This window comes from Anser brachyrhynchus (genome assembly GCF_964034855.1).
Source record: "Anser brachyrhynchus genome assembly, chromosome: 6".
Lineage (NCBI taxonomy): Eukaryota > Metazoa > Chordata > Aves > Anseriformes > Anatidae > Anser > Anser brachyrhynchus.
Window position 1 is genome coordinate 21,228,198 of NC_137700.1, and position 19,855 is coordinate 21,248,052.

The 19,855-nt window shown below is 43.1% G+C and overlaps 1 protein-coding gene across 11 annotated transcripts in view; it reads left to right on the top strand.

Moving 5' to 3' along the window:
* The window catches only part of LOC308197640 (uncharacterized protein), a 628,187-nt gene that overhangs the window by 192,802 nt on the left and 415,530 nt on the right, over positions 1–19,855 (top strand). Inside the window, exon 12 of one of the 11 annotated variants that reach the window (XR_013953170.1) lies at positions 6,658–9,267. The exons of the other annotated variants lie outside the window; for them this stretch is intronic. The gene's annotated coding sequence lies outside the window, so the exon portion shown is untranslated. Of the gene's footprint in view, positions 1–6,657; positions 9,268–19,855 lie in introns of those variants that run through there. 11 annotated transcript variants of the gene reach the window in all.

Genomic DNA, 19,855 nt, shown 5'->3' on the forward strand with positions numbered 1-19,855 from the left:
TAAATTATGGTGATCCCTGTATTTTAAAGACAATACGGTATTTAAAATTCCATTGTCATCTGAAACATTTTGAGGTTAAATAGAAAACTTAGAAAAAATGTTACTATGTTTTGTTTACCGTTTTTCTTTGTTTGCTGGTCCATGTGCAGGTTTTTTTCTGTTTTTAGATCTTTGCAGTGAGGAAGGAATTTGTTCTGCTTCTCTAAAGAGGAATCTTTATTGTTTTTTTTTCCCCTTTAGCACTTGTTTATGTGGCAGAGAGAACAACGGTGAAAGAGGGAGAAAGAGAAATTACTTTCCTTTTGAGATGGATTGGAATAGTGAAGGCATTTTTTACCCGAACTGTATATTTTTGTAGGATGTTTACTAACAGCAATAGATGTTTTGCAGAGCTCTCTAGGGATGTGGGCATCCATAGCGTTGACAGCAGCAGCGTTTTTCATGGTGATGTCTTTGTATCTAGTGGGAGAGCAGAAAAAAGATGAGACCAAGTGGCTGAAGGAGGTAGGGAAGCAGCTGGGATACTTTGGAGGTGACGTTGCTGCAGCAGTGGTGCTGAGTAGGCAGTCACAGTGTGGAGATGGATGGGCATGGAGAATACACCAGGGTTTTCCCTCTGGAGACTGGCCTCTTACTGAGATTTATTGGCACAGGGAGGACTGCATAAGTATGGCCTATAAATCTTCAGGGGATGTTGCTCTAAGGGTCTCACCTTGGATTTTTCTAAAGTTGTTTTCCCTGACCATCAGCAGTGATAAACGTGTTCATCAATGTACTTGTGGGCTAGGATGGGAACAAGAAGTAAACATGGGACTTTCAGAAAAATAAAAGCAGGGAGTGGGTGGAAAAGCAGCACTTTGATTATCACTTCTAATCCTGTGATTTACTTGTTCTCATTTTGATGGGTTTTCAGTCCCAGGACAGTCGAGAAGTACAATGTATAGTCTCCTGCAACGAGAGGGTCACCAAGTGTTTATGTCTCCGGGAAGTTTATTCACCATAATGTAAAAGCAGTGACTATCACTGAGAAATAGCACTGCACATCCATGGTGTTTGTACAGGGATTAACTTCCCACACATTCAGGTTCTGGTACCTGAAGTCATTTATTGCTGTGGCTTTTGGTGGAGAAGTCTTGCAAAGTTTGCCTCTGCTCGATTCATGTTTTGTTCTCATAGTGGTGACCTGTATTTTCCTCCTATACTTTGGCTAGTTTACTTATACTAGTATCTTTTCTATGGAAGATACTTCTGCGAGGACAGCTGATTCTCTTCTAAATCACCTGAATTTGTGACTCTTGTCCAAAGCAGGACTAATGCCCTTGATTATGGCAAAGAATATGTATTTTCCAAGAAGCACAGTAAGTGTAGCTCCATTTTTTTTTTAAAAAAAAAACCTTGTTCCTCCTTTCTTGTGATTTGATTATTCAGAAGGATTTGGTTTGTGGCTGGGATAGAAAAATGTCTAAGTGATGCCAAGTTGGCGAGTTATTTGCCCCCGCCTCAGGGTTGCTGCACAAATTGCAGACAGCATGCATTTATCTGCATGGCATTGCTGCTGCTTCCAGCTGGGGCTGAATTTGAGCTTTGACAGAGTATCAAATGACAAAAGTTAAACAGCAGACTTTGGGCATGTTTCCTTTATGTCTGCCACTATATTACAAAACTTGGTGAGAAGTGAAAGGCCCAAGCAAATAAAAATGTGAAAATCCTGGTTATAGCTGGATGACTATTATACTTATTTGCTTTCCCTTACTATTTTTCCCTTACTATTTTCCTCTTTCACTATAAGAATAGCACTGGTGAGGTCTCTCTTCAACACAGCATTTAAAAGCTGAGGAGAACCAGGGCTGTGGGTGTGCAGCCTTAACTCCGTTATGTACCTTGATAAGGAAACTGTCTCTGTGTGTGAGACTCGTGCTGGTGTCTCCTGAGCAGAAGGGGGGACAGGGTGGATGGGGCCATGGCTTCATTCTCCTGTCTCTATCCCTAGAAAGGTGCTGACCCCCGTGGGGTAACCCTCTGTGGTGTACCACATCTCCTGCTGTGCACGTTACACCTGTTGGCTTTTCTACATTGAGCAGTGTGTTGCAAATGATGGGGATTAAATTTTGATCTACTTCACTGTTTGCTTGGCCACAGAATTATCTGTTGTTTAAGTGGATTTTTAATATATTTTAATATTTGCTGATTAATTAGAAATACTATTTAAAACTTTGCTGCAAAGACAGAAATGCTGAATTATTCAAGATTTCATTTTGCATTCTGAACCAGTGAGTGCTCGTGCATAAATAATGCATTTAAAGTATTGATGAATTTCCAGTCACTTCCAGTCCCAGTTTGTGTTTAGCTGCACAGTGAACAAGAATGGGGGGGAGCAGAACGACAGCTGTGCTTGGTGCTATTGCCCTGTTACCAGTTAGGTGCCTTTTGTTGCTATCCATTAGGTGTTCCCAGCAGGGACCCAGTCCCTCAGTCGTGAATAAAGTGCTCCCTGAGGAGCAGAGCCTGCCTGAGGGCTGTGAGGGACTGAAAGGCTTCGCTTTGGGAAATGTAGTCAGAGCCATTGGCATGGTCTTGGTTTTTCATTGCTTGTACAGCCTAATGGGCAAGTGGCTGTGGGTTTGTGTTCTCTCCCAAGCAAGCCCTGTGAGTTTTCTGCAGGAATGGTCAGCAGCAAGGCAGCGTGTTGTAATTCCTTCTGCCAGCCTGAATGTCTCTCACCACAATGACACATTACCTGAGAGATCATTTGAGAACTTGTTTAAAAATTGAAGACTGCTGATAAAATCTGCTAGCCTGTTGTAAGAGTTCAATGAACATAGCCCTTGTGTACTGAAATGAACCTCACCACTGTTCTAAGGTAACAGAAAGAAAACCAGGATCTTTATAAGGAAATAATTCCTTAAGCAGACATCCAAAGTAAGTCAGTAATTTCAATACATTGCATGTAAATATAAGTATGGTGGGCAGAACGAGGGAGAGAACTATTTCCAGATGCTTAGGATTTCAGGTAGAAAACACCTTGTACGGAAAGCACCACTTTTTGCCCTAAGAAATGACCAACAGTCCTATACTTTCCATACGGAGCATGTATGCTTTACATGAAGTTATGTCTCCTGGAAGATGCGTGTGAAGGTATGTCTCATGGAAGAGTTTGTGGGTCAGCTCTATACCCTTCTCTGATTGCTCAGAGGAATTGAGGTAAGAGAAGGGATAAGCAGTAACACCACTGGATGTACTCCACTTCTGCATAGAAGTCTCAGCCACGGGAATTTTTCATGCTTTCCCGAGGTCTGCCTTGGCCTCTGGTTTATTTCTGAGCCCGAGACTCTGTAGTGATTTTGAGTTATAGTTCTCAGTGTGACCAGAGATTTGGTTTAAGCACTTTCCTGTCTGCCTCCCGCTATGTACCTGCTGTGATTTATCAGCTGGGATCACAGAGGGCTGTTCTGCTGCTGACTCGCCTGAGCAGTGGCAGTTTCAGGCCTCTTTGGCAAAGGGCTGATTTTTTTTTTTTGCAAATAGCTCTGGCAGCATTCCATCTCACTGGCCTCCGGGGAACTCTCTGCAAGAAGTTTGCTTAATGCTGAAAAATGTGAATAGAGTGGATTGGAGGGAAAAAAAATATCTAACCAGAATTGTAGAGGAGACACACTGTGCTTTGTGTTTTGCCAGAAAACCCAGCATAGCCATGAAACTCTGTAAATGACTTGGTGTTTAGCAGCAAGTTGAGATATCCTTGTATCACTTACTGCAGCCCGGAAATGCCTGCAGCTCTATATAAATTAAACTACTCTGTGGTCTATCAGCTTTGTGGTCTTTTGGAGAATTAGCCTGGAGATGCTGCCCTTTCTGAGGTAATTTCTTCTAAGCGTGGATGTACATAGTAGTCAGTAAGTCTGTGTGATTACTTGCGCCCACACCCAACAGAAAGCCATATACTTAAACACCGTTTTTTCCTTTTCAATTCATGGGCAAATACATCACATGAATAAAGACGATACATCTTGGGATAAATTGCATGGCCACAAACTGCAGAATTTACTTGAGGTACCCAAATGTCTTCAATTCAGACCTGAAAGCAGAGATAGATGACCCGTGGCTCATTACTCACACATAACTTGTGAGCAGTTAAAACCAGCCAGTTATCCACTGTCCACGTTTCCTCTGGACTCCCTGGATTTTTGTGCCAGTCACTGGAGCAAGACAGGCATCGTGCTGGTGAGCAACATAAACAGAAATTTCAAAGCCCACACCAGAGCCTCCTCCCGAGATGTCGCATGGAAATACCATTGGCCTGAGATGTGTGGGCATCGCTCCCCTGCCTGAAGCTGGGCTTCCAGCTGGAGGAAAACATTGGCCAGAGGTTTGGCTATGAAGATAGAAGTGCCCAATCAAAATAGCTGGGCATTTTTGCCCAGTCGTATAAGAGATATCCGAGCAAAGCCTTAAAGCTGCTGACCGTGGATTTCGTTGTCTATGTGCACACACACACATGCATACACACATTTGTAAGTATGCACACACGTGCATGCACTGATTGGAAGAAATGTATTGGGAAAGAGGTTGATTTTCCAGAAGGCCGTGGGGCTGATTTTAATTAGAATTAAAGCCGTGGATGTTTGTGGAAGCAAGGACAAGTACAAGGCTGTCTAAACCCCACTGGTAGAGAGCACAGCGTACAGAACAGCACCAAGAAAAAGGCAATTTGAGAGAAGATGTGTTTCTGGGTAGGAGATAGAGGGAGAAATTCTTCCTCTAAGGACAGCAAACTTTGTGGAACATGCATATGAAAGAGTTGAGAGACCAGATAAGAACAGGCTGGATGCTGGCACAAAAATAAATCACTTCTAATCACACTTATGGCAGTTGTGCTTCAGAGACGAGCCTCTGTGTGCTGGAGACGATGCTTTGGGTTTGCTACTGGAGCATTTGGTTGCCCTTTCCTTGTGCGTTGTGGCCAATGCTGATCTCTGCTGCCACAAATAAAGCTGGCAACAGCCACGCAGAGCCATGGGCACAACAGCACTGTGCCTTGCTGTTGTAAGTTTGAGATGACTTTGTGAAACCAAAATCTTTACCTCTTACAACTTTTTCCTGAGCAGTGCACAATCCTCTAAACTTTAAGCAGGACTTTTAAGCTGTGGTGCTCGAGTCTTCTTCTTTTTTTTTTTTTTTTTTTTTTTTTTAAATAGGAACAGAATTAATTTTTCCATTATAAATAAGGATGGTCTACACCATGGATGTCCTCTACATATTTTAAGCTGCTTAATTTACTAACTCCAAGATTAATTGTTATATACTGACTTAAATTGTTTAGATCTTGTTGACATCTTCATTTGGACAGAAAAAAAAGTCATGCATAAAAACTGTATGTCAACATTTGTTTCACAAGGGTAGTTATCTAGCTGTTGGTAGCCTGCAGAGTGAAGGCTTGTCAAAAATAATCACTTCCAGTTCTTATTTTGTTGAAGTTAAATAGTCTGAAGGGGGGAAAATTTGTTCATACTCTTTAATCCTCGTATTATTGCTGTGTGAAAAGTAAGCACATAAATATGACGAAACTGAAAATAAATCAATAGGTTAACATATTAGAAAACTGAAAAATGGTTTCTGGAGAAGATGAAATAACCTTCCAGTAACACATCACTTGTTAACGTTGGTTTTTATTTGCATCCTACTGTTCTTTGGAGAGGCACCCATTAAAATTGCAAAAACTTCTCTCTGCAGGAAATGACCACTCTAAAAACCTCTCAGAAAAGACCCAAGGCAAACAAACAAACAAAAAATAACCCACAAACATCTGAAAGTATGCTCTGGGCATTTTGATACAAGAAGACTGTGGAACTTAGCTATTCCTCGATCTTTATAGATCTTTAGTGAAAATCTCTGTATTTTTGGCAACAGTCAGAAACTCTCAACAAGGTTGTGGTGGAAGATAGTTGACCTTTGTTGACATTGGTATTATCCAAGGCGATCTTGATAAACAACCCATGTGATGATCGTGATATTTTTCATTTATTAGGAGGCAATTAATAGAAAATGGTGGATCTTCCCAAAGGTTTGCACAGCTTCTCATCCATTGTGTGCATTATCTTTCATTGTTTCTCATTTGTTTCACTTAGTGTTGGTTGTTCTCCTATTTTAAAATCAAACTGATTTGTTAGACCATCATTAGCTTTCCTGATAAACAGCTCTCACTTGGCAGTATGGACTTGTTCAGAGCTGTGGTTCCCAATAAAACACCAAGCAGAAGGTAGCTGGAGTACAGTTTACGTATAAATAATTTCACACAGAGAGAAACGTAGTAACTTTGACCGTGAGAGGAAAAAAGTAAACCATCTAAATTAAAGGTAATTATTATAGTGCACATTTGGCCACCTAATGTCCCATGGGAAGAAGTTAAATGCCATTATAGGATGCTAATCATGATGGATAACCAGTGAATATGGACTTCCTAGTAAGCTGAGCACTCCAGGTGCGGTGTAATTGGAAAGTAAGTGCTTGTCGCACGCTCGGTCTGGGAGCAGAATCCCCGCAGATCGTTGGGCTGTGTGGTACAGGCTTCATATAACACCAAAGAGTTTGTAAACTGCATTCCAGGCAGCATTTTTTTTCCCTTTTTTTTTCTAAAAATGTTGCTTTTTCTCTGACTAGGATGTCTCCTTCTAAGGATCACCTCTTGAACGCATGGCATTGGGAGCTACGGGCTTGCGTCCAGGAACCGGTTTTGGTGGGAGTTCTTGAAGAAACTTGACAGAATGAGAAGCCCACGTGGTACTGAATGCTAATAAGCAGATGGTCTCCTGATTGTCTCAGACTCAATAGAGTTGATAATAATGACCCTCTCTATAGAGATGATTTCTTTATAAAAGAGATTATAGAGAGAATCTCTCTGTAATCCCTTTTGCATTAAAACCACAGCATTGGTATTTAGTTGCAATGATCTGGGTGAAGCCCAAATGCTTGGGGAAATATATGAAGTTTCTGGGTCATTTGTCTGGATTACTCAGAGTTTCAGCCTTCCAATAGGTCCCTGGAAATTCAGACTATGAAAAACTATTTATAGGTACTTCTGAACTGTGTTTTTCAAACACAAGAGTGGCTTATCCATCTAAATACCAGAGAAATTTTCCATAGAGCTGCAGGCTTGAATTCCCGTTCCTTTGAAATCCTTGCAACATGTTCATGTTCTCAAGAACTGCAGGTGCAGAACAGCCCTTTGTCCGTTTTCGGTGGCCACGTGGGGGTCTCGCATCTCTCTCCTATTTCTTTTCTCAGTGCTGTGTGGAAGCTGAGCAACCTTCCTTACCCTGAGCTTGCAGAGAGGTGCCAACGATTAGGGTTTTCTGAAATATTGGAAATTCTGCATGAGTTACGAACAAGGAGATGCTCTAACAAAAGAATGACAGAAGGCAGGGCAAGAGTAGGGAAGGTCTTCACATCTCCTTGCCTGCTTTTGAGCTGAGAATTTGTCTTTGAAATTTCACTCTTCCTTGGCATTTGATAGCTCATTTGAGATTTCACCTCCTGGACCAGAAAGCCTGGGCCTTGTCCCTGAGTATAGCAATTTTCAGCCAGGGAGTAAATCAAGGTGTCTGCTGAAATTGTGTATTTCAACGGTTTTGCTAAACAGCAGTCTTTGTGTACGGTACAAGCACAGCCTTGTCACCAGTCCTGAAGGAACTGCCATGGATTTATTTTAGCATCCACCTGCATCCAGGATCCCACGTGAGGAATATGTCATAGGAACTTCGCCAGCTAGATCAAACATTAACATTTTCCTCCTGGGTACGGTTAAGACTATTGTAGTTCCTTTGTGGTGTGAAAAGTACAAAGGGTTTATATAAATAGTAGAGATTCTGTCAGATGGTACCAGAGTCCTGTGGTTCCCTTTGTAAAGTCTCCACGAGAGTACATCTTAACACGCTCTTCTCCCTCTTCAGTGCCTCCCTCTCTCTGATCTAAGGGAAAACCTCATTTTAAAGTAATCGTCTGTCCAGGTGGGTGAGTGTTCACTAAAACTGGGTTTCGGGCTCTTCATCCTCTAATTAGAAGCTCTCAGCAGACCCAGGAGTGTTTCCAGCTGAAATGCAGGTTGGAAATAGCAGGGAAATGAGGAGCCGCCTTCTTTTATTTTCAGTGAAATTTCTGGCACCCTGCTCCAATCTGACACATACTACAGTAAGATTTTCATTAGCACTGGTGTGGTCTTCAAATGTCTCATCAGGTCTAGGTGATGCTTTTTTTAAAAAAAAAGTGATTTGGGGGCAGAAAGCAGATTTGCTCACTTCCCTGCCATTGAAGACTACCTCTGATGGCAGGCCTGAGTAGCAGTTGTACCTCAGTTGTGGCTCTCTGTGTTTCATTTTTCCCCTCTTGCATTAGAAACTTCAGTGAAATCTATGTCTACTGCACCTTTAAAAATGAGCTGTGCTCAGATTGTTTGAGGCAGAAAAGCACAGCTTTTTGTGTGCAACATTCACACTGTGGAATCCTGCTCCATATCGTTGTTGACAGTAGCTAGCTCTTCAAAATCTGGGCATTTTTGCCGAATACAGCAAATGCTTTCTGGAGAACTGCTTTCCATGCCTCCCCTGCTACAACTGCACAAACAAATGGAGATTTATTAGGTTTAAGAGCAAGTGACAGTGGATTATTTAAAACTGTTTTTGTTGTTCTGTGTTAAAAATTTATGTAGAAATACCTCCTTTTCCCCATGGATCCTAAGCCAGAGAAAGTGATTTTTTTTTTTTTTCGATTTGATTTTTATGGTATTTCTAAGGAGAGCTGTTAAATTGCAGAGTTTAAATGAATGTATGATATGTTCTTTGCTGGATATGACTCAACAATGGTTTCATGGGCAAAGTTTAGTCTGCCTTATGGCCCTAAATTCAGAGAGTGAAGAGTATTCATGCAGTGAACTCTGCAAGCAATGTCACTTCTCAAAGAGCAATGTATGAAATGGACAGAAATAGCTGATGCTGAGGCTTGATCTTACTGACAGACAAGGGAAATTGGGTGCCTGTAACCTTATAAGGTTTTGAAAGCCTAGAGATGATTAAACAAAAATGAAAACAAAGGAGAATGTTTTGTAGGTGAATGTTAACTCTAGTGCTGTATTATATATGCTGTATGTGTGTGCAAAAATATAAAACCTACCAGTAAAGAAGATAGATTGTACTTCATTATGGAAACATTTTTATTTCATTAGCTATTTTACAACTGAATCTGCATCCAGAATTACAAGTCATTTTTTTCCCTGTCATTTCAGCAGCAAAATTTAAACAGTTCCATGATGTGAACACACATCTGAACATATCATTGAACACAAAACCCTGCAGCATCCTTCCACTTTTGGCCCACACGAAGCACCCACAGAGCAGTTACTTGTGTTGAGGTAAACCGGCATTAGTCAATCATCTCCTTAAACAAAACAAAGTAAATCCCTTAAAGCCAAGACTGAGTTTATTAGATTTTCACAAGGCTGGCACTGCTTGGATTAGCCATTTCAGGAGCAGTAATACTTGAATAACTTACAAGAATGCTCATACCCTGTGGCAGTCAAAGCCCTGTATTTACTGCTGGGATGCCAGGAGACCCGAGCAGCACTTAGGCTCACAAAGGAGCTGAAGTGCTGTGCAGCCCTGCACATCTGTTTGGTTCCTGTTTATGGCTTTCTTCTAAATTTTTGTACCTCTGTTATTTCCCTGCTTTGGTGTATAAGCAATATCTAAGTTTTAACAGCAAGTTTTTCATCCAGAGGATGTGTATCCTTCACCTCTTTGTATGCCTCAGGATTGTGGTGGTAATGCTGAATTAGAGCTTACATAGCTTTTTTATTTTATCCCCTCCTAGTCAGTTTTTCTACCTCTACAATGTGTCTCTGGGGAGCAATCCCATATTCTTTTAACGTGAGCTTTCCTTTCCCCAGCCATGCGTATAGGGCCTCTTCCAGTCTCTACCCTTTCTTGAAGAAGGCTGACCACGACTGAGCTCAGGAGCAACTCGTACATCTCTGCCGGACGTTTCATCACTCTGAGATCCTTTGCATTTCCTTCTCTGCCATTTGGTGACTTGCTTTTCCTTGTTTCTATTCTCATTAATTAGACCTCTTGTGACCCACGATTTCGACCTTCTTCCTGTTACTGGAACTTGAGACAAGGCAGGCATTTGAGCAGTATTTGACCTATGCTTGGATTATCATTAGTCTCATCATTGGAGGTCCTCTTTCACTTTTTTTCAATGACTAGGGAACTGTTCTCTCTAAAGTGGGAAGGAGCCATTTTCCATTGTGGAAAACATGTCACCCTGTTAACTAAAGAAGGGAAGGGATATCAACAAAGTGTTTTTTGCAGGTTTTTCATTCTCTCTTTCTGATTTGGCAAAGCACAATATCAGACCTAACGCCCCAGCTATTGCAAGGGAACTTAGGAGACTTTCACCTGGCCTGACTGACTGCTTAATACCTGGCTACATCTTTGTAAGGCAGAGGCATTTCACCTTTGGTACTCTGTTTTCCTAAGCGTGAATGCCTGCCAAGTATGAGAGGCAATGAGGAATTGCACTCACTGTCTGTAGCAACTAACACTTTAAAAACACTTCCCTACTAAAATCACTCTCTCCACTCTTACTTCTGTCAGGAAGACTTCAAATGATGCCCTTGTGTTTGTTTGTTTGTTTTTCTTACGCTGCCACTTCTTTATTTGTCCAAATAAATACTTCATTATCTGGTAGTAATGCTGGTCTCTGAAGAGAGAGATCTTCCATTCATCCGCTGTTCGAGTCAAACACAGGAACGTGTTCTCTATTGCTGCAAGGAGAACGAAATGAGAGCTCTCGCAGACATTCAGAAGTAATAAAGAACACACTAAACATTTGTGAGATAGCTTGTAATGTATTTATACCTGTCCAGCTGAAATTGTCACCATAGCTTTGATAACGAGAAATGTATTCTGGTCTCGCTTTATCTAGCTGAAGTGCAGCTGTATATTTGGCTGGATTTAAATAGCTTTGCATCACATCTTATGAATGCCTGCTCTTATTTTATTTTTTTAAGATGGCAGATAAAACAGTTGAGAAGAGCTTTGTTTTACTTTTGTTTGTGTCAGGCTCTGTCATAAAATGAAATTATATTGCAAGAGATATTTCTGTTCTGAAAATGTTAACTTTGCAGTGATCATGTTACGTGAACACTACAGCTCAGATAACTGCAGCACGAGTGATGCTGGCAGCAAGTTGGGAAAAAAGCCCATTTTACAATATGTAGCTGAAAAATGTTCTACCCTACTCCATTTGTTTTCCTACCATGCAAATTCTAAATAAAAATGAAATCTGTTGTTGACATTTTAAAGGAGATAAAAGGAAAACTTTTTTTTTTTTTTTAAATAAAGATTCTGTAAAATGCAGTGGGTGGGAAAGATTTCCGTTCTTCTGTTTTTAATATGTCCCCTTCAGCAATTTTCACTGTGAAATACTAATTGTTGATTAGTATTTCTCCCAGTGTCCACAAGCCTGGAATAAAATGATTCATTTTACAGATGGCAATTCTTGATACGGAGACATATTTAAATAATACATGTGGTGGTTCAGGGGTTTTGGTCTACCTGTAACTGGAACCAGTCCATTGCAAATAAAGTCTGACTCAGTATCTTATAGGAAAGTTTTTTTTTTTTGTTAATGTATTATTACAGAAAATCATACCTTAATGGCTTTTTACACACATTTTATCATGCTACCTAAAGTACTTACTGGATACGTATTTGATTACTTATTTGCATGGCCATTTTGGTTACTGTCTTTTCCACAGTAAAGGCTGAAGCAGTTAAGTGTAACTGCTCTGTTATATTTTACTGTCTGAGATGGTTGCCTTTTTTCCCCTCAAAAATTAATTGTGAAAACACTTATGTATTTCCATTTGCTTACTTGCTTCTTTTCTGTCATTTATTATCACTGGAAAGACAGTTTCATAATTCATAGAAGACCAATACAGCAGTTTAATGGAACTTTAAATGTTTTCAGGGTTTGGTTATGTACTTGATAAAAATGATCCTTAAACTTCTAAGTGTTCATGGCTGTCAAGAAACACGGGGTCACAGCACGGTGATCATCCTCGTGGCCTGCTCTGGACCTTGCTCCAACAGCTCCATGTCCTGCTGGTGCTGGGGCCCCAGAGCTGAAAGCAGCACTGCAGGTGAGATTTGTTCTACAGGCCAGTCTGTCTTCACTGTTGCAGTATTTGTCCAAATTCTTCATTCAGTGTTGGTGTATATTAAAAAAAAAAAGTAAAAACGATGAGTTTTTCAAATTGAAACAAGTAAAATTTTGGAGCCAGCTGGCAATCTCTGAGAACTGTGTAAGGAGTGCTGTTGAGCCACTTGAATGTAAATCTATCAAAAGCCTTCTCACGGTAGCAAGTATCCGTATTGCAGTTATCCTTGCCGTCTGTAGAGAAGCTTTTCAGCTTGAAGTGAGACTGAGATGGCACTGAGAGATGCAGTGGTGGTTGGATGAGTGTTTCGGTGTGTTGAGGAGGGCCAGAAAAACCATCGTGCTTCCAGCTGGTCTGATAAATAGTGGCACACATAGGACTGTGAGTGACAAATTGACAGTGCCAGCACTGCATTGTCCCTGATCATTAAGACAGCTTGTCTGTCTCCTGCAGGTAGCTGGGAAACTCCATGAATATGGTAAGAGCAGTTCACTGCGTTTAGAACAAATGTAAGTATTATATATATGTGTGGGTATATATATATATACATATAACCACAGCTGTTACTAAAACCACTTTTGTAGAAAGGTCATTTAAATAACTGATTGTAGTATCACTAAGTTGAAGGCCACCCAGTGCCAGGGATTTGTAGAATCACTTTATGCCTCGCTTCCTCTAATTTTCCGTATGATTTTGCAGTTGACTGCCCAGTCTTCTCCATATCTACTTAAACTTCTTGTAAATGTTGCAATTAAAACGTGAACACATATGAGTTAAATTGTCAGAAAAGTCATTAGAGGTTTTTATCAAGAGGCTGGGATAAAAGAGCTTACATTGCTGAGCTTACGAGGAGGAAAAGACCCTGATCTTACCTGTCCCTGTGGTTCTAGATGAGGGTCAGGACTCAACTGCAGTCCTTGTGGAATGGGGAACACCAACTTTTTCCCTCTGAGTCTGACCGTCACAAAGCAGTGTGGCCCAGATGGGCACAGGGTTTTCGCACTGACTCACCCTACTTTTAGGCTGGCGAAGTCACTGCATGTACAATAAATCCTTGCTGGTATTTTATCGTGTGAACAGCTGTATTTTGCATCTTAACCTATTCCTGCAAATTGCTTTGCTCTCGGTTCTCACTGACTTGAATCGGGCATTAAGGGCAGAAGTAATGATTCAGAGATCACTGAGTAAATCTAAGGTGTAATTTCTACAGCCTTTTGGCAATGTCTACTATCCTGCCTCTGTTGCAGTGGGGCAGGATGCAGTTCCTGCTTGTGTTGTGGGAAGAGTTAAGTGAATTCCAACTGTTTTCTGAATCTGAAAAGGTAGTAGTGGTTATATTCTGGGCACGAACTATCAAAATCTAAGAAAAAAAGTGTTTTAAGGTAAGGCAGAGGGCTGGAGCAATTACTTGCACTTACTATTTGAGAGGCATTCTTTTTTTTTTTGATTTTTTGTTTGTTGTTTTTCGTTTAGAGGAACAGTAGAAAAGGTTTCGTAACAGTTTGCTAATAATGTGTGGATGTGTGTCAGCTGTGAAAAAGGATGCTGTGCCATGAAAAGAGAGTCAATATGGGGACTAGAACTGAATCTGCAGGGTGATATATATATGAAACTGGGGAAGTCAAGTTCAGGACAGTACCATCCCAAAGGGACACGTATGAGGTACCACTCAGTATGACTTCATTGCTCATGGGTATTGGCCACATTGTATGGGCATCTGGCTTTCATTTTCTCTTCTTCCTCAGGAAACCACTGGCGATGAGAGAGTTCCCGTACTCTGGCGCAGTGAACTTGCTGGGTACACACGTGCTGCTGTAATACTTTGGCATAATGGGGTATAAAGCCACTGCTCCTCTGGCTGACAAGAGATGGCAGAATAGGAACAATAATCCAGGTAAAATGACAACTTAAAATAGGATGGGGCAGTCTGCTGTCTTCGCGGTTTTCACCAAGGCAAAAAAACGTTAAATGAAAGTCACAACGAGAGAAAAACTGCCACTATTGTGAAGTTCAAAGGCGTGCTGGCAAAAATACTAAACTACTATAACATGGTCTGATAGGAGCTTGCAAGTTCAAAGGGAGTTCTTTAAATGCAATGCACATTTTAAAATGGAAATGCAATGGAGAGAATCCTGAGAAGGGCACCTGGTGGCAACCTCACTTCCTGCAGCTGTGCTCTTCAGAAATAACAAACCCTTAATGTGCAGCAGCAGTAGAGTCATGGTAAAGCATGTGGGTATTTGATTCTGCAAATCAAAGGAAAACTTCATGGTCAGGGATGCTTCCACCTCCACTTGAGCTGTGCCTATCACTGTTTGAAACATCCGCTCTCTCCTTTTGGCATAACATTGCTCCTCAGCCTCTCCTTCCCACCAAAAGCTGTTTGCAGCCTCCTGCTGGAGTTTGCAGCACGTACATCTTCATGTGGAACATGCAGGTGGTTCTCTCCTCCCTCCAGTCCCCGTCAGCTTTCTGGAGCTCACCTGGAGGTGGCAGAAAGGCCTTTGCTGCTTCTGTCAGTGGTTGGTGAAGTATGTTTGCAGCCACCCAGACCCAGTTGCTTGCCAGGAGCAGTCAGGAAACCGATGTTCCCTTTCTCCATTCCTCCTTGGTTCATTCTGATTCATGCCCTCAAAATGCACCAAGCAAGGTATGGCCATCTGCTTCAGTAAGTCAGCTGGTTCCTTCTTCTAGATATATGTCTGCAATTCTTCATCACTTTGTGCCACGTCTCCTTTCTCTTGACATGTGGCAAAGGTGTCTGTTACAGATGACACATGGGGCTAATTTTCTTCCATGTGCTAAGACCCCCCCAGCAGAAGAATGCTTCTGTTTTATTTATTTTTTTTTTCCAGGCAGTACTTTTGATATGGAATGATCGAGGGCTTTTACTATGTGCAGTAGCATTTGATAGGGTGTCAGAAGGGATTGCTTATTTGCCCTGATAAATATGCATGAGCTTGGGTAGACCAATAAAGTGGAGGTGATAGCTAAATTTTTGGCAGAGATGGATAGCAGTGTTTGCTCCAGCACAGCTCCAGAGAGCTCTGGACCACACTTACGACTGTAGCCATGGAGAAATGTATAGTAGTGTCATCCTTATCAGGTCACATGTAATGGCTGTTCTCTCATTTTGTGCACAACTGATACCATATTCTGCTTGTATTTTTGTTAAATGCACAGGTCTGCCATTTTGACTTCCTTATTAGCTATGTGGCACTGCACAGACCCAGGGACACTGCCAAAACCAGGAGACAAGTTCCCACCTGACAGCTGCTGTATAGCAATTATTAGGTAGAAATGTTCCCTACATGAGGCAGATCTGAGATAGCTTACCCCACTTCCACTGAGGGGTGGAAATGACCTCAAAGTTACTCTGTGTAGCTCTGTGATAAAAATATGCACCCAAACGGCTAACAAGTGGGGATATTACCTGCTCCCGTACAGTCAAAATTTGTGTATTGCCACCCTCTTTCCCTCCTGTTCTGGACATGGGTGCCAGAGGGAAGCTTGCTGCACCTTGGGTTGAAAACTATTAGATAACAGGTAATTCTTCTTTGCTGCTTACTAATCTGCTACTCTGGGATCACTCTTGAATTTTAAATGCCGGGATGGGAAAAAAATCTTGCCTTGGATTCTGGTAAAGGTAAGAGGAGAAGTAGTACTTCTGAAATTAGTAGCCAGTATTTGCATCACTGAACCCAGCTCTTCTGGATTAGTTATTTAACTTTTCTTTACCAGAGCCTTAATGTATAAGATCATCTGGGTGAATCCAGAGCTGCAGAGCTGCTTGGAGCTGCTGGGTGACAAGCAATACTTGCAGGTCTCCGTGGCCCTGCTGGTCCCCCTGCATTGAGTGATCCGTCCCACCCCTTCACTGCAGCTTAGAAACCTTCTCAAATCATGGCTGAAAAGGCTGGGAGAAGAAGGGCAGGTGACAAAGTGCTCCAGTGGTACATGATTGGAGATGTGCTGGCCCTGACTGCTGAGAAGAGGCAATCCCAAGGAGAAATGCCCAGCTCCTGCATCTCCTGCCTTCCCGTTGCACCACGCAGCCTGCACACAAGCCTCGGTGCACGGTGAGAGGTTTACAGGTGAGGACCAGGGCCAATTCCAGCTCTGGCAGGGGTCTGTGTACTTGCTGCCATTATAACACATCTGAATGTGGGTTGTTGCTACCAACAGAGTAAGAAAACAGTGAATTCAGATTTAACAGGCAATTAAACACTTGACTGTGCACACTGGTAAGTGGAGATACGTTCCTACAAGTAATTTACAGGGCAAAAGGCGGCTCCAATTAAGCAAGGGTGTTCAAGCCTCTCCCTTGGAAGACGTGTTTTTGCCGTCCATGAGCTGGCCAGCTGCTGCCTGTCACAGAGGCCTTGCTCCTGCATGGACAGAAGGAGCAGACATCGTGCCTTTGCTGCCTTCCCGATGCCCTGGTGTTGAGTACTGCCCCCTGCACTGACAGCAGCAGTGCTGCTTGTCCCTGGTGGGCCATGTACCAAGAAAGGATTTGGAAATTAGCATTTAATTCCATTTACTTTCAACTCTGAACTAACTGATGGCCTTGCAGCAACTGAATTTCTTAATCCTTCTGGTGTTTGGCCCACAGTTTATTTAATCCCATTATGAGAAGCATTTCTGCGATTCATTTACCTCTGCATATCACAGAATCACAGAGTCACCTAGGTTGGAAGAGACCTCCAAGATCACCTAGCCCAACCTCTGACCTAACACTACCAAGTCCTCCACTAAACCAGATCACTAAGCTCTACATCTAAACGTCTTTTCAAGACCTCCAGGGATGGTGACTCAACCACTTCCCTGGGCAGCCCATTCCAATGCCTAACAACCCTTTTGGTAAAGAAGTTCTTCCTAATATCCAACCTAAACCTCCCCTGGTGGAACTTTAGCCCATTCCCCCCCAAACAAGAAGCACTCACACAACCCCTGAGAATCGGCAAGAGCTGTTTATTGCCGGGACATCTTGCAGGCAAGGCTGCGGGATGTCCGTGGTGTTTGGTGTCTTGAAGCTAATGCTTGCAATGGAGCCTGAGCAACGAGTAGGGGGCTCACCGGGCACTCCTGCGATGCTGTTGGTGCTCTCGGATGGCAGAGCACAAAGACATGCTGCAGTAGTCCCAGGCCTGTCCCGGCAGAGGTGGATCCATTTCCACCCGTTCCTCCACATCTCGTGGATCCAGCTCCATGGGCTCCCCGGTGTTGGGCAGAAGGCTAAGCCAGTCCTTGCCCGGGAATGCCCAAACGGGATGCCTTCCGTCTGGAATGTTCTCAGGCCAGGGTGCCGAACCAGGGGGTCGTCCAGTCCCACGCCTCGGTCCCACGCCACTGTCGGCTTGATTTTCATGCATGGGTCCGACGCTGCCCTCTGGTTTACGGCCATTACTGGGTCCCGCTCTGTGCTCCGGACTATAGATGCTCAGCGAATGCTGGGCCAGCTGCAGGGGGCCTGTTTTATAGGGCCCGCAGCAAAGGCGGGGCAGTGGTGGCCACTGTGACCTCAGCAAGCCTCTGTGATGGAGCGGCCCACGCGTGGCCAAAGGCGGCTGTGTTGGGAGCGGCCTGGAAGATGCCCTCACGTGGATAAGGAGGAGGGGTGGGGGTGCTGAGGGACCCTTTTCTGGGGCTGGCTCCCCCGGGCCATTTGGCTTGCCAGAGAGAAAGGCTGCCCCTCGGCCACGGGGACTGCCCTGCACCTCCCATCCTGTGCCCTGGGTTTATTTTTAACACTGCTTTTTAGACATTTTCATTCTATTCTTTACGGAAAAGAACACAAGCAAGGTGCATCTTCAGCCCTAATTCCCATGTGCGCTTTGTGCTCCGAGTGAAGAATTTCTTCCTCACGTCACATCTCATCTAAATCTCCCCTCCATTTATTCAAAGCCGTTATTCCTGGTTCCATGGCCACACTCCCTGACAGAGTCCCTCTCCAGCTTTCTTCTAGGCCACTTTTATGGGTAAGGTTAGGTGGCCAAAATGCAGGACCTAGCAAATTGCAGCCTTATCTACCTTATTCCACACGTTCCACGTGACATTTTCTAGCTCAGGCTCTAGCCTCTCATCAGTGTAACATGGAATCATTAAGGTTGGAAAAGACCTCCAAGATCATCTGGTCCAACCATCCCCCTGCTACCAATGTCACCCACTAAACAATATCCCTACACATCAGCTCCAGTCTTTCCTTGAACCCCCCAGGGATGGTGACGCCAGCATTCTGCATTTCTGGCAACCTTATGGTGGCTCCTAAATGATGAAAAATGCTGAAGCTGTTTAGCGTATTTGACTTGTTCGGCTCTGAGCCTCACAAGATTGCTTTAATACGTTACCCTGCATGGAGTGTTTCAAGTTTATTTATGCACCAAAATTAATTTGTAAGCATTGTTTTAGCACCATTAAGGACATACCACTGTGAATGCAGATGCAAGGTCAAAGGGACATTGCTGCCTGCCACTAATCATGCCGAAGAAGTCACATTGATAAAGTGCTGAGAAAAAGGCTGTAGGACAAGTACAGAATCTTTAAGACATTTGCAGTATTGTGAATAAATATACGTTAGCTTATTAACAACTTATTATTAAGTTGTTTGTTTGTTTGTTTCAGGATAATTCAGCTTTCTCACCTGAAGAAGATTACAAAGACTTTTCATGCCTCCTACTATCCTTCTTGTTCTATAATTAGGAGTAAGTACTCAAGTTGGTGGCAACAGCTTTACTGGGAAATAATCATGAATTTTAGTAGGAGATGTGGGGCTCTTTCTTCTTTATATCTTCTGACTAAAAATCTGCATATTTACCCCATGCCTTTTATAGGAGAGTCAAAATTAATTTCTTTGCAGTTCTCTTCTACCCCCTCAAAACAAAACCAAAAACCACTACTTTAAAAATATTTTATTTCTGTTTGCAATTTTCTGTTCCCGTCAAAAATGGGAATTACAGAATAGCTGACGTTGGAAGGGACCTCTGGAGAGCCCCTGGTCCAACCCCCTGCCCAGCAGGGTCACGTCCTGTTGCACAGGATCACTTATGTCCATGTAGGTTTTGAGTATCTCCAGAGAAGGAGACTCCACGGCCCCTCTGGGAAACCTGTCCCAGCGCTGTCACCCTCACAGTAAAGCAGCTTTTCCTCTTATTTAGATGGAACTTGCTGTGTTTCAGTTTGTGCCTGTTGCTTCTCATCTTGTCACTGGACCACCAAAAAGAGTCTGGCCCCATCCTCTTGACACCCTTAAGATATTGATATACATTGATAAGATTCTTTCTCAGCCTTCTCCGCTCCAGGCTAAACAGGCCCAGCTCTCTCAGCCTGTCCTTGTATGACAGGTGCCCCAGTCCCCTCATCAGCTCCGTAGCCCTCTGCTGGACTCGCTCCAGCAGCTCCGCCTTCCTGTTGTGCTGGGGAGCCCACAGCTGGACACAGTACTCCCTATGATGCCTCACCAGGGCTGAGTAGAGGTGGAGGATCACCTCCCTTGACCTGCTGGCAACACTCTTCTGAATGCACCCCAAGATACCACGGGCCTTCTTGGCCACAAGGGCACAATGCGGGCTTGTGGTTATCCTGCTGTCCAGCCTGTCGAGGTCCCTCTGAATGGCAGCACAGCCCTCTGGGGCATCAGCTACT